This window comes from Lithobates pipiens, unplaced genomic scaffold (assembly GCF_037356315.1).
Source record: "Lithobates pipiens isolate NorthernLeopardFrog02 unplaced genomic scaffold, aLitPip1_a1.2 Scaffold_52, whole genome shotgun sequence".
NCBI lineage: Eukaryota > Metazoa > Chordata > Amphibia > Anura > Ranidae > Lithobates > Lithobates pipiens.
The window spans coordinates 3,799,371-3,814,552 of NW_027507875.1; the positions used below are offsets into that span (position 1 = coordinate 3,799,371).

Sequence of the window (15,182 nt, forward strand, 5' to 3'; positions counted from 1 at the left end):
GGGAGGGGACACATATGCGGGAATGTCAAGCCCTTCCAGTAGGATAGAGTATGCAGACTTGCTAGTGTATACAGACGGACTAGTGTATACAGAAGACCAGCTAGTTTATACAGAGAGGCTAATGTGTACAAAAGACAGGCTAGTTTATACAGATAGGCTAGATTATACAGAAGAACGTCCTGGGTATGCAGAGATGGAGGCTAGGGTATACAGAGAGAGAGAGAGGCTGGGTTACACAGAGGGGCAGGAGTATGCAGACTTGCTAGTGTATACAGATGGACTAGTGTATACAGTAGACCGGCTAGTTTATACAGAGAGGCTAATGTGTACAAAAGACAGGCTAGTGTATACAGATAGGCTAGATTATACAGAAGAATGTCCTGGTTATGCAAGAGATGGAGGCTAGGGTATGCAGAGAGAGAGGCTTGGTTACACAGACTTGCTAGTGTATACAGACGGACTAGTGTATACAGAGGACCGGCTAGTTTATACAGAGAGACTAATGTGTACAAAAGACAGGCTAGTGTATACAGATAGGCTAGATTATACAGAAGAACGTCCTGGTTATGCAAGAGATGGAGGCTAGGGTATGCAGAGAGAGGGGCTTGGTTACACAGACTTGCTAGTGTTTACAGACGGACTAGTGTATACAGAGGACCTGCTAGTTTATACAGAGAGGCTAATGTGTACAAAAGACAGGCTAGTTTATACAGATAGGCTAGATTATACAGAAGAACGTCCTGGGTATGCAGAGATGGAGGCTAAGGTATACAGAGAGAGAGGCTAGAGTACGCATACTTGCTAGTGTATACAGATGGACTAGTGTATACAGGGGACCGGTTAATTTATACAGAGAGAGAGAGGCTAATTTGTACAAAAGACCGGCTAGTGTATATAGATAGGCTAGATTATACAGAGGAAGGTCCTGGGTATGCAGAGATGGAGGCTAGGGAATCCAGAGAGAGACTGTGTTACACAGAGAGGCTAGAGTATGCAGAAGACCGGCTATTTTTTTTTAAAGATAGACTTGTGTATACAGAAGACAGTCTGGGGAATTCAGTGAGGCTTGTGTATGCAGAGAGGCTGGGACACCGAGACTATTGTAAAAAGAAGGCAGGCTAGTGTATATAGATTACATGCACGTGTATACAGAAGACAGAGAGGCTAGTCGATGTAGAGTGGCTGGTGTACACAGAGAGATTAATGAGAGAAAAGCTAGCTAGATAATGAGAGAAAGACAGGACTTTATTATGTGCTAATGCAACTACTTCTGAAACATGTAAAGTGCTTTTTTCATATTTTGGTGCTGTTAAAAAGTGGTGTGTTGTCAGTGGTGATATCAATGTGACAGTTAATGTGGAGAACTATAAATATAGAAAATAGAGCAAAAGAGTGCTAAGTTTATTTTGTTAAGTCATTGACTGATAGACGTTAAGTAATTGGCCGTTATTGGTTTGGCAGTACATGGTTTATTTTGATGTAAGATAGTTTTATTCTCTACTCATAGCCGAGTTTTAGACGACTTTATTATTAGCATTATTCGCATTATTCATATATATTATGCAGAGTGTAAGTATTGCAGTGAGACGATATTGCTTTTAAAAGATTTGTATTATTATACATAGCATTGTTAGCAGACCAATAGGACAATTTACATGGCTTAATATTGCAGAGCGTAATTTATCAGGAAAGAGATCCAAAGCGTTAGTTGCAGTAGCTTCATAAAACTGAGAAATCGTTGCATTACTCTAAATTTAAAAGTTGGTCCGGTAGCACTGAGAAGACTGATATTAGATGAGTGATCTACACATTTCCTTTACATGTTAATATGTGCTGCGTGTAATGTAGAAATAAGAGGGTTTTGTGTGAGTTGGTTTACCAGGATTTAGAGATAGTAATCTGTTTATTCTAATAATAAATATAGCAAAATAACTCAGATTAATATTGAGACAGTATATACAGGTCGGATTTAAGTGGAAATACAACATAATAATAACAGCAACGACGTCTGTAGGTTTTTATCAATCAGGTTCATTACGTGTCTTTAATCCTGTAGTGAATATACCCCAAATATAGCATAAGGATGAGAAAGGATAATAACTGGCAGAGGATGACATGGCAAAAAGACAAACTGCATTAGAAATGTGAATGTGAATTTGAGATGAAATGTCTATCCCCATTGGTTACTTACAGTTAACACGGCTACGTACAACAAAGTGTGAGCTAAGCGGCTAAATATTCCTTGACCGTTGTAGTACAAATTCAGAGATTAAGTATTGCAGTTGAAAAGAGATCGGAAACGTTAGTTGCAGTAGCTTCAAAATGACTGAGAAATCATTTCATTACCCTAAATGTAAAAGTTATCCCGGTAGCACTGAGTGGACTGATATTAGATGAGTGATCGTTGTAGTACAAATTCAGTTTCCCATAGCAGAGTGATACCAGCTAAATGTGAGAAGAGCAATGAAACTGTTTACATCGGTAGCATTGCATTACTCTTAATATGTGCAGCGTGTAAAGAAGCAATAAGATGGTTTGTAGTATCCTAAAATTAGCAGTATACGTAATAAAGGTGAGTATGTAACCTGGATTTAGACATAGCAAACTCTACAATCTAATTTAGCAAAATTAGATCGGATAATATTGAGACAGTATAAACAGGTCGGGATTAAGTGGAAATACACGAAATAACAGCAACGACGTGTGTAGGTTTTTATATATCAGGTTCATTACGTGTCTTTAATCGTGTAGTGAATATACCCAAAATATAGCAAGGATAATAAATGCAGAGGATGACATGGCAAATAGACAAACTGCATTAGAAATGTGAATATGAATTAGAGATGAAATGTCAATCCCCATTGGTTACTTACAGGTTACTGACAGTAACCAAAGGGGATTGACATTTCATCTCAAATTCATATTCACATTTCTAATGCAGTTTGGCTTTTTGCCAATACTGTTCACACGGCTACGTACAGCAAAGTGTGAGCTAAGCAGCTAAATATTCTGCAATAGCAGAGATTAAATATTGCAGTTGAAAAGAGATCGAAAGCGTTAGTTGCAGTATGTTCAAAATGACTGAGAAATAATTTCAAATTCAGTTTCATATAGCAGTGAGAAGAGCAATTAAACTGTTCACGGTAGCATTGAATTACTCTTAATATGTGCAGCGTGTAAAGAAGCAATAAGATGGTTTTGTATTATCCTAAAATTAGTAATAAAGGTCAGTAGGTAACCTTTATAACGTAACGTAATAAAGGTGAGTATGTAACCTGGATTTAGACATAGCAAACTCTACAATCTAATTTAGCAAAATTAGAACGGATAATATTGAGACAGTATATACAAGTCGAGTTTAAGTGGAAATACACAAAATATCTAGCTTATCTTTACATTGTTCAATAGAGCGTTGCAAAGTAATACCAAAGCAGAATGTCGGAATATCAATTAGATGAGATGATTGCTGTAATCATGAAATATCAGCAACGACGTGACTAGGTTTCTGTCGTTTTTCAGGATCCTTACGTGTCTTTAAGGATGAGTAAGAATAATAACTGGCAAAGTATGACATGGCAAAGAGACAAATTGCATTAGAGATGTGAGATAGACATGAAATATCAATAGCTTTACATTGTTCAATAGAGCGTTGCAAAGTAATACCAAGGCAGAATGTCGGAATATCAATTAGATGAGATCATTGCTGTAATCATGAAATATCAGCAACGACTGGCAAAGGATGACATGGCAAAGAGACAAATTACATTAGAGATGTGAGATGGACATGCAATGTCAATCCCCATTGGTTACTTACATGTAAACGCGGCTACATACAGCAAAGTGTGAGCTAGGCAGCTAAAGGGTATTTAAGAGTATATTGACGTAGCTTGCAAATTCCAACGTGTAAATCGTTCCATTAATTTTGTTACGCACGAAGACGGCTTACACTGACTTTTTTCCGTTTCCACTGGTTATCGGCATAATGTATCAGTAACCATGAACATTAATGGTGATAGACAGCTTACATTAGGATGTATGCTTGATGTGAATGTAAAATAGTTGCATTATGTATTATTAATGTAATCAAACTGTATTGCTATGCTTTGCTACTGCAACCACTTCTCAATCAAGTAAACTGCTTTTCTCACATTTTGCTGCTGTTAAAAAATGTGTTGCCAGTGTTATGTGTTACAAATGGTTATCAGTGTGACAGTTAATGTGGAGAAGAAGTAATACACAAAATAGAGTCAGAAAGAGAATCCTATTGCATAGAGGTAGCGAGAGATGGTTGCATTACTCTTAATGTAAAAGGTTTTAAAGAGATGGTTTTGTGTGACTTTTGCTTTAACGTAAAATTAGCTGTAGACATTATAACTTATTACAATGATTTAGAGATAGTAATCTCTATAAAATAATAATAATAAGTATAGCAAAAAAAATTAGGAAAATATTGAGGCAGTATATATTGGTCGAGAATAGTGAATACACAAAAGGGATTAAGGGATAGTTGCAAAGTCAAGGGATAGTTGCAAAGGTACATTATTTAAGAGTAAATTGACGTAGCTTGCAAATTCCAACGTGTAAATCGTTTCATTAATTTTGTTACGCACGAAGACGCCTTACACTGACTATTTTCCGTTTGCACTGGAAAGAGAATCCTATTGCATAGAGGTAGCGAGAGATGGTTGCATTACTCTTAATGTAAAGGGTTTTAAAGAGAGGGTTTTGTGTGAATTTTGCTTTAACGTAAAATTAGCTGTAGACATTATAACTATAGTTAGGTTTACAATGATTTAGAGTTAGTAATCTCTATAATATAATAATAATAAGTATAGCAAAACAAATTAGGAAAATATTGAAGCAGTATATATAGGTCGAGATAAAGTGAATAAACAAAAGGGATCAAGGGATAGTTGCAAAGTAATATCCTCATTAAGGCAGAATGTCGGAATAGCAATGAGATTCGATAGTTGCAACACAAAACGAAATATGAGCACGGCTAAAATACAGAACAACTGTACATAATTTAAGAGTACAGTAGAATATAGTATACATTATTTAAGATTAAATAGACTTAGAATGAAAAAAATCTAAGTTTAAATCATTGAGTAAATCGTAAATTTATCAGCTAAGTTAACGCTGAGATTATGATTAATTTCACAGTTCCATTACGCGGTCCATTTCCACTGGTATAGTCATAATGTAATATCAGTAATTGCTATCAGTAAATGTTAAAATTGTAAGACGGTTCACGGTTATGTGGAATTGATATGGATTTAAAAGCGGTACATGAATTTTCTGAAGCATATGGCAGAAAGACGGCTTACACTGCTTTTCTCACATTTTGCTGCGGTAAAAAGAAATGTTTTGTCACTGTGTTTCAACTGTGACAGTAAAGGTGGAGAAAAATAAGTAATTACAGAAAATAGAGTCAAACAGTGGAAACGTTTATTTGTCATGACAGCTGATACTGGTTGAGCAATAAAATTGTTTTATTAAGATGTAAGACTAGTTTTATTCTCTACATATATGCTTTTCAGAGAGTTGTATAATATAGGCGACCAATAGGACATTTAAATTGCTTAATATTGCAGGGAGGAAGTATCGCTCTTCAAAGGTAAGAGACTGAAAGCTTAGCTTGAAAATGGCCGAGAAATAGTTGCGTTAGTCTAAATTTAAAGGATATGCCGGTACCAATGAGAATGGTTATATTAGACTAGTTGATCTTTGCATTACACAATCCTATTATTATTATTATTATTAAGATCATAGTGCAGAGCACTAAGTTAATGTCAGAAAAGCAATAAAACTGTTTACATCGTTAGCGAGCCTTTCTTCTGTACACACTAGCTTCTCTGTATACACTAACCAGGCTTCTATATACAATAGCTTCATTCTATGCACTAGCCTCTCTGTATAATCTAGCCTCTCTATATACCTAGATAGTGTTCTGCATACACTAGCCTCTCCGTAGAAGCCAGCCTTTATTCTGTATTCACTAGCCTTTCTTCTGTATGCTGTAGTCTTCTATATATACTAGCTTCTCTGTACACCCTTGCATCTCTGTAATACACTAAACCCTCTGTATACCACAGCCTGTCTTCTGTATACACTAGACTGTAAAAACTAGCTAGAATACACCAGCCTGTCTTCTGTACCCACTAGACTCTCTGTATACACTACCCAGTCTTCTGTATACACTGTCAGCTTGGATGTATACCCAAGCCTGTCTTCTGTATACACTAGTATCTCTATATGCACTGTCCTATCTGTATACACTCGACTCTCTCTATACACTAACCTCTCTATATACACTAACATCTTTGTATATACTAGCTTCTCTTTAAACTAGCCTCTCTGTGTACCCCATCCTCATTGTTTACTCTAGCATCTCTGTATACTCAAGCCTATCTGCATACACGAGTCTGTATTCTGTATTCACTAGCCTTTTTTCTGTCTTCTATATATACTAGCTTCTCTGTACACCCTTGCATCTCTGTAAACACTGTGTGAACTAGCCAGTATTATGTATACACTCACCGACTGTATACACTAGACTCTCTGAATACACTAAACCCTCTGTATACCACAGCATGTCTTCTGTATACACTAGAATGTAAAAACTAGCTAGAATACACCAGCCTGTCTTCTTTACCCACTAGACTCTCTGTATGCACTACCCAGTCTTCTGTATACGCTGTCAGCTTTGATGTATACCCAAGCCTGTCTTCTGTATACAGTAATGTCTCTATATGCACTGTCCTTTCTTTATACTCTCGACCCTCTGTATACATTAACCTCTCTATATACACTAACATCTTTCTATATACTAGCCTCTCTTTAAACTAGCCTCTCTGTGTACCCCAGCCTCACTGTTTACTCTAGCATTTCTGTATACTCAAGCCTATCTACATACATGAGTCTGTATTCTGTGTTCACTAGCCTTTCTTCTGTATGCTGTAGTCTTCTATATATACCAGCTTCTCTGTACACCCTTGCATCTCTGTAAACACTGTGTAAACTAGCCAGTCTTATGTATACACTCGCCGACTGTATACACTAGACTCTCTGAATACACTAAACTCTCTGTATACCACAGCCTGTCTTCTGTATACACTAGAATGTAAAAACTAGCTAGAATACACCAGCCCATCTTCTGTACCCACTAGACTCTGTATACACTACCCAGTCTTCTGTATAGAATGTCAGCTTTGATGTATACCCAAGCCTGTCTTCTGTATACACTAGCCTCTCTATATGCACTGTCCTTTCTGTATACACTCGACTCTCTCTATACACTAACCTCTCTATATACACTAACATCTTTGTATATACTAACCTCTCTTTAAACCAGCCTCACTGTTTACTCTAGCATCTCTGTATACTCAAGCCTATCTACATACACGAGTCTGTATTCTGTATTCACTAGCCTTTCTTCTGTATGCTGTAGTCTTCTATATATACCAGCTTCTCTGAACACCCTAGCACTGTAACAGTGCTAGGTTCCTGTATTACAGAAACAGAACACCAGCAATAAGGTGTATACTGTGCAGGAGGCACACAACATCCACTCTAACTTCTGCACTGCAGATGCATGTATTGCAGAAATTGAACACCAGTAATAAAGGGTAGCTTCAGGTGTGTACTGTGCAGGAGGCACAAAACACCCACTGTAACAGTGCTAGGTTCCCAAGCAGTAAAGACACTGTCCCTGCCTATCGTCCTCTTTCCCTGACCACCGCAACACACTATACAAGGCCGCCGCGCTAGCGGGCTTATCTAGTGTGGGGTGTGTACTAAACCCCCCTGAGCTATAATTGGCCACAGGAATCCTGCCTGTGGTAAATTGTGGCTCTCCTCACAGAGGATGTCACATCTGTTCTTATTATATAGAACCTATTATGCTCCTCGTAAACTTTTTCAGTTTGGCCAAACGGCCGGACGCAAGTTGCCCCCGGTGCGGGAACATGGGGGGAGACACGATGCACATGTTTTGGAGATGCCCGAAGTTGATCCGCTACTGGACAGAGGTGACAGGAACCATTGATCGGGTGTTTGGAACCTCCCCCAGGATGGAGGCGAAGTATTGTGTCCTGGGATTAGTTGAAGGAGTTGGAAACCCGGGAAGCAGCCAGATGGCAGTTCTGAGATGCCTATTTCAGGCAAGGAAACTGATTGCCCAACCCTGCTTAGCCTCCAATGTTGGCAATGACTTGGTTTTTTTCGCTTGTTTCCCAAGATGACCATGTTGGCGTTTGTCAAGATGGTTGAGAGTGCCCGAAGAGATCGCCTATGGCCCCATCCCCTTGAAAGTGCCTGATCTTGTCTGATCTCGGAGGCTAAGCATTGTAGGGCCTGATTAGTAACTGGATGGGAGACCAACTGGGAATACCAGGTGCCGTAGGATTCTTTTTATGTTGTTGGCGTTGACATGGTTTTTTTTTTCCGCTTGTTTCCCAAGGTGATCATCTTGGCATTTGTCAAGAGGGCTGAGAGAGCCCAAAGAAATCTCCTACGGCCACATCCCCCTGAAAGCGCCCGATCTCATCTGATCTCAGAGGCTAAGCAAGGTCCGGCCTGGATAGTACCTAATTAAAGGTGCCGTAGGAATCTTTTTATATTGTTGGCTTTGACCTGTTTTTCTTTTGCTTGTTTCCCAAGGTGACCATTTTAGCATCAGTCAAGAGTTTTGAGTATGTCCCGAAGCATTCGCCTGAGGTCACATCACCCTGAAAGCGCCCGATCTCAGAGGCTAAGCAGGGTCTGGGTCAGATGGGAGACCGCCAGGGTCTATGTTGTTGGCGTTGACCTGTTTTTTTTTCACTTGTTTCCCAAGATGACCATCTTGGTATTTGTCAAGAGGGTTGAGAGTGTCTAAATAGAACACCTATGGCCACATCACCCTGAAAGCGCACAATCTCATCTGATCTCGGATGCCTAGCAGTGTACGGCCTGGTTAATACCTGTATGGGAGACCATCTGTGAATACCAGGTGCCGTAGGCTTCTTTTTATGTTGTTGGCGATTACCTGTTTATTTTCGCTTGTTTCACAAGGTGACCATCTTGGCGTTTAACATAAGGGTTGAGAGTGCCCAAAGAGATCACCTACGGCCTCATCATCCTGAAAGCACCCAATCTCGTTTGGTCTCAGAGGCTAAGCAGGGTTGGGCCTGGTTTGTACCTGGATGGGAGACCGCCTGGGTTTTCCAGATGCCGCAGGCTGCTTTTTATGTTGTTGGCGTTGACTTGTTTTTTTTGTTTGTTTCCCAAGGGGACCATCTTGGCGTTTGTCAAGAGGGTTGAGCATGCATTTGATCTCAGAGGCTAAGCAGGTTTGGGACCTGGTTAGTACCTGGCTGGGAGACCGCCTGGGATTTCTCGATGCCATAGGCTTTAGTTTTAAGTTGTTGGCATTGACTTATTTTTTTTTTTTATTATTCTTTTATTAAGTAAAACAACATAAATATAACAGTCAACCATACAGCATGCCCCAGGGTCACAATTACATGGTAACAAAAAATAGGCAGCCAAATAACTCGGGGTTCTCCGATGGGAGTCCTACAGTTTCATGCAGAAAAAATAGAAACCCCACCTCCGACATGTAGTACAGTATAACTAGTGCAGCTCCGTTCGGACAAATGTAATCATGGAGAACAACTGGGACCACAGCGAGCCAGCTTATCATGACCTACGTGAACCAGAGTAAAATATGAGCCGGTCATGTCCAGAACCCTGGGGTTCTTCTGGGTCCCGAAGGCTAGTAAGGAGACAAGGCATAGTCAAAAGGGAGGACGGGGAAGAAGAGAGTGCAAAGACGGAGAGAGAGGAGGTGGGGGGATGGCGGCGGGGAAAAAATAAAAATAAAGACAAAAAGGGAGGGGGGGAATGCCACCCAGGGCAGACATAGCCTACGTAGGTAAACGTTAGATGTTCAGTCGTTTTCTGGGACAGGGGCGCTGCTCACCTCCTGAATGTAGTCTCGAGTACCAGTAAAATACCTCCAGGGCCTCCATATAACACTAAATGCCTCTTCAGTGTTGTGAAGGGTGGCGGTCAATTCTTCCATCCGGAGAATATGATTGACTTTGGAATACCACAGCACCTTGGATGGGGGCTGAGGCTGCCTCCACAGTGCGGGAATGTAGGCCCGGGCGGCATTCAGGAGTTGCATCGTGAGGGTTTTTTTGTATTTTCGAACAGGCTGTCCGGTCAAGTGTAGAAGGCATGCTGCTGGGAACCCTAAAGTTCCTCAAGGCCGGGCATGCCCAGAAAAGGTGTCCCATGGTCCCCGTATCTGAATTTCACCTCCAACAAACATCCAGGATCGATCTATCCATTTTATTCAGAAGGTATGGGACTCTATACCAGCGTGAGACTATCTTGTATCCTGATTCTTGATATTGGTTTGCGATGGAAGCTTTATGTACTAAGGTCAGGATCTTCCCTATCTGTTGTGGGGTAAATGTGATGCCTAAGTCCCTCTCCCATTTGTGGATAAATGGTGGGGGTCGACTCCTCCTCCTGACTACTCAATAGGTTGTACAGGAGGAAGAGGGTGTTTCGCACAGGTTCCCTTTTGTGACAGATGGATTCATAGGGCGTCAGGTCTCTAGGAGTGTAGGGGGCCCTTTATATGGCCAGAAGAAAGTGACGAAGTTGATAAGCACTAAAAAAGTCAAGCGGAGGGTCAGAAAGCTCTGCGACAGTTTGCATGTTCGGGAGCCCTCCCGAGGGCCACACCTCTCCCAGACGCTGTTTCCTCACCACTGTCAACTGTCGCAGTTTCTTGTTGGTAAATCCCGGTGGGAAGTCTGGATTACCTATAACCGGAGACATTGGTGACGGCAGGGGAGCAATGTGTGTGCAGCGGAACAACCTCCGCACAACAGCCAACGCAGCTCCCACTACGGGGTGACCTCTGAGGTCTTTTGGTAGGGAGGACAGGAGCCACGGGAGGTCAATAGGGGAATGGATCCATCCTCAATCTCCATCTCCACCCACTGCTTGTGTGGGCCATTACAATGCCAATCAACGACTCTCGCTAGCAGAGTCGCTCTGTAGTATTGTCTGAGATCTGGGAGACCCAGACCCCCCTTGTCCTTTGGTCTGGCAAGCAATTGCAAACGGGCTCTGGGCGGTTTGCGCACCCAAATAAAGTCCAGGAGCAGCACCTGCAGTTGTCTGAAAAAAATTGGGGGTAACCGGATCGGTAATGTCTGGAACATGTATAAGATCCGCGGGAGGGCCGTCATTTTGAATGCATTACAGCGCCCGAACCAGGTCAGTGTTAAAGCATACCAGTTTCCCAAATCAGATTTCAGTCTATTCAGGAGAGAGACAAAATTAAGCGGGTACAATTGCGCTAAATCCGCTGCGATCTCAACGCCCAGGTAACGTATAGATTTTTCAGCCCAGTAGAATGGAAAAGCGGAGCGGAGCCTCTTGGCCTCACCATCCGGGACCGATATATTCAATACAGCCGACTTGGCGCAATTGATTTTATAGTTTGATAGGCTGCCGTATCGCTGTAGAGACGCAAGTATATTGGGAAGCAAAATGGGTGGATTGGAGACGGAAAAAATTAGATCGTCAGCGTACGCTGCAATTTTGTGGTGTGCCGAGGGTTTGGATATGCCAGTAATATTCGGGTCATTCCGAACGTGACACATAAGTGGTTCCAGTGTCAGAATAAAAATTAGGGGAGACAGAGGGCACCCCTGCCTCGTCCCATTAGTGATGGGGAAAGAGTCCGAGCACCACTCGTTCACCCGTACCGCTGCCGACGGCGTGGAGTAAAGCGACATTACCCAGCTCATCATGTTGGGGCCAAGACCTATATGTTCCAGGGTGGCCTGCATAAAGTGCCAGGCCACCCTGTCAAAGGCCTTCTCCGTGTCCGTTGACAACATAAGCAAGGGCCTTCCCTGTACATGCGCCGCATGGATTAAATTGAGGACTCGACCGTATTGTCTCTAGCTTCCGACTTATTTTAATTTTTTTTGCTTGTTTCCCAAGGTGACCATCTTGGCATTTGTCAAGAGGGTTGAAAGTGCCTGAAGAGATTGCCTACGGGCACATCACCCTGAAAGCACCCAATCTCATTTGATGTTGGAGGCTAAGAAGAGTCGGGCCTTGTTAGTACCTGGATGGGAGACCGCCTGGGAATACCAGGTGTCGTAGACTTCTTTTTATGTTGTTGGCATTGACCTGTTTTTTTTTCGCTTGTTTCCCAAAGTGACCATCTTGGCATTTGTCAAGAGGGTTGAGAATGCCCAAAGAGATTGCCTATGGGCACATAACCCTGAAAACGCCCGATCTCCTCTGATCTCAGAAGCTAAACAGGGTTGGGCCTTGCTAGTACCTGGATTGGAGACCACCTGGGAATACTAGGTGCTGTAGGCTTCTTTTTATGTTGTTGGCCTTGACCTGTTTTTTTTTTCACTTGTTTCCCAAGGTGACCATCTTGGCGTTTGTCAAGAGGGTTGAGAGTGCCCAAAGAGATCACCTACTGCCCCATCACCCTGAAAGCGCCCAATCTCGTCTGATCTCGGAGGCTAAACAGTGTCGGGCCTGGTTAGTACCTGGATGGGAGACCGCCTGGGAATACCAGGTGCCATAGGCTTCTTTTGTATCTAGTCTAGTATGCGACATACAATGCAAAGGCAACTTCACAGAATGTGTGATACAAATAGTTACAAACAAATGATCATATTGCATGGATATCAGAGCCAATGGTAAGAAGTCCGAGGAGTATAGCACGTGTACAGCTTTGCGGTCATATCAAGATGAGATTAAAGCTCCATCTCGTTGGGATCCTCTACCACTTAAAATATTATTGATACTAGCCCTGCTACCCTCGAAGAGTTTAGATATCCATAGATAGGGGAAGAGTATTGTGTAGTAGTCAAATGGGGTTGGAACATACCATTTTCTTTTCCCTTTTTTGAGTTAAGAAGGGAAATAGTAGAACTGAAAGGAGGGAGAAGGGGAAAGAGAAGATTGGGGAAGGAAATGGCAGAAAAGGAAAAGAAGGGGTAAGGGGGTGTCGTGGGTAGAGTGGATAGGGTGGGGAGCAAGAGACGCCCTCTGCTCACCAGCTCATCAGCTGTCCAACGTTTGGAACAGCGATCTCCAACGATCACCATGAGCTTACTATGTCTCGCGGAGGTATTCTTCCGAAAAGCGAAACTGGGTCCAGTAGAACCATCTGTTCCCATGCTCCTCCGTTTAATCCCTCATTGTGGCAGTCAGGTCTTCCATTCATTCAATATCATTTACCCTTGCGAACCACTGGGTCACCATTGGAGCAGATTGCTGTTTCCACTGACTTGGGATGCAGGCCCTAGCTGCATTGAGGAGATGTTTAAGTAAGGACTTATGATAACGCTTTCTCGACATAGGAGTTAGATTGAGAAGAACTGCTGCGGGATCATTGGCTAAGGAAATGTCTGTAAACTTGTGGATGAGTCTCAGGACAGGCTGCCAGAATGTTTGTAATTTAGGGCATTCCCAGAAAATGTGGAGAATGGTGCCAGCCTGTTGCCCACAGCGCCAGCAGCGGTCAGATTGACCGGGGAATATTTTGGCCAACACCACCGGTGTACGATACCAGCGTGTGATCAGCTTATATGAGATCTCCTGATATTTACTGCAGAGTGATGACTTATGGGCGAAAAAGAGTATTCTGTCCTTCTGTGGTTTGGAGAATGTAGTTTGTAAGTCCCTTTTTCATTTAGCTAGGAAGGCTGGATCCGTGGAGGATTTTGCGTCTGTCAGGATTTGGTAGGACCTAGAGAGGGAACCACGAATTGGGCCATCATCCAGGCAAAGTTCCTCAAAGGGGTGGAATTGTCTAGAAAAGAACGAATGGTTAGGTAGTGATCCGAGGAAATGGATTAGCTGTCTAGCTCTCCAGCTATCCAATGCAACAGGTACTTGCTCTAGCAGTATGGTCCCCATGGGAATCAAGCCCGTGGGTCCAGGAAATAGGGCTGCTCTCAGAAGCCCTTTCGGGGCTTGCCTGGTAATGCCTGGTCAGACAGGCCCGGAGGGAATCTAGGATGTCCAATAATTGGGGTCATAGGAGAAAAGAAGTTAGTCAGCTGGGAAAGGTGAAAAAAACTATCCATCTCGGCGAGCGAGGAGCCAATTAACGGGTGAGTAGTCACACAGGGCTCCAATGGCCTCCCCGCCCAAGGCAGACCAGCCAGGGGAACCCGCGCCATCTCCTGCTCTAGCTTGACCCATAGCTTCAGTTCCCCATGCTGGTGTCTTATCACATATGGTCCCCCATCGGATAGTGTCCGCTGTGTACTGCGCATGCGCAGTACACAGCAACACAGATTCCGAAAATTGCCGAGCATGAACGGTGCCTGCACACTGAGTCCAGGTTCTATCCCCACTATCCAAGTGGACATAGAGTAAGAATATAAAAGAACCGAGCGCAGCGAGGCCGAGCCTGAAGCGTGGCGAGCTAAGCTCGCCTGCGAGGGGCCCTCTAATATTCACAACCCTATGTCGGCTTGGATGGTGGGGCTACCACCTCCACTCACCGAGTAAGGCGCCGTTCAGCTTCGGAGATTTTCCGAAGCTTCGTCTGCTCCGTACTGCACATGCGCAGTACGGCGCGGACACTATATCATGGCCGGACAGTATATGGCAGAACACCGGCACCAGTCAACCAACGGTGTCATGTGCGTCGCTGTGTAATATAGAGCAGGGTCCGGGAAACCAATACCTCCCCGCAATTTTGGTCGCAATAGCATTGCCCTACCAATACGCATATGTTTTCCGCGCCAGAGGAACTTGATAAAGATTGAGCGAACCGCATGAAAGAAAGTCTGGGGTATTTTGATAGGTAAGGCTTGTAGTAGATACAGAAGTCGTGGCATCGTGTTCATCTTCAACACATTACAGCGTCCGAACCATGACAGAGCTTGTGGGTCCCATCTTTTAAGGTCCGCTGTAAGCCCATATGCTTCTTTTTATGTTGTTGGCTTTGACCTGTTTTTTTCGCTTGTTTCGTCAGGCCTGGTTAGTACCTGGATGGGAGACTGCCTGGGAAGACCAGGTGCCATAGAAGGATCTGGTCTGGTTAGTGTCTTGATTGGGAGATCGCCTGGGAATACTGGATGCCGTAGGCTTCTTTTTATGTTGTTGGCTTTGACCTGTTTTTTTTAGCT

General features: G+C 43.0%; 4 pseudogenes; all 4 read left to right on the forward strand.

Moving 5' to 3' along the window:
• The first annotated feature begins 8,288 nt into the window (after window positions 1-8,288).
• LOC143957569 (5S ribosomal RNA) lies at window positions 8,289-8,407 on the forward strand (annotated as a pseudogene).
• Window positions 8,408-12,064: 3,657 nt separating this feature from the next.
• On the forward strand, window positions 12,065-12,183 carry LOC143957435 (5S ribosomal RNA; annotated as a pseudogene).
• Window positions 12,184-12,283: 100 nt separating this feature from the next.
• On the forward strand, window positions 12,284-12,402 carry LOC143957404 (5S ribosomal RNA; annotated as a pseudogene).
• Window positions 12,403-12,503: 101 nt separating this feature from the next.
• Window positions 12,504-12,622, forward strand: LOC143957344 (5S ribosomal RNA; annotated as a pseudogene).
• Window positions 12,623-15,182: the final 2,560 nt, after the last annotated feature.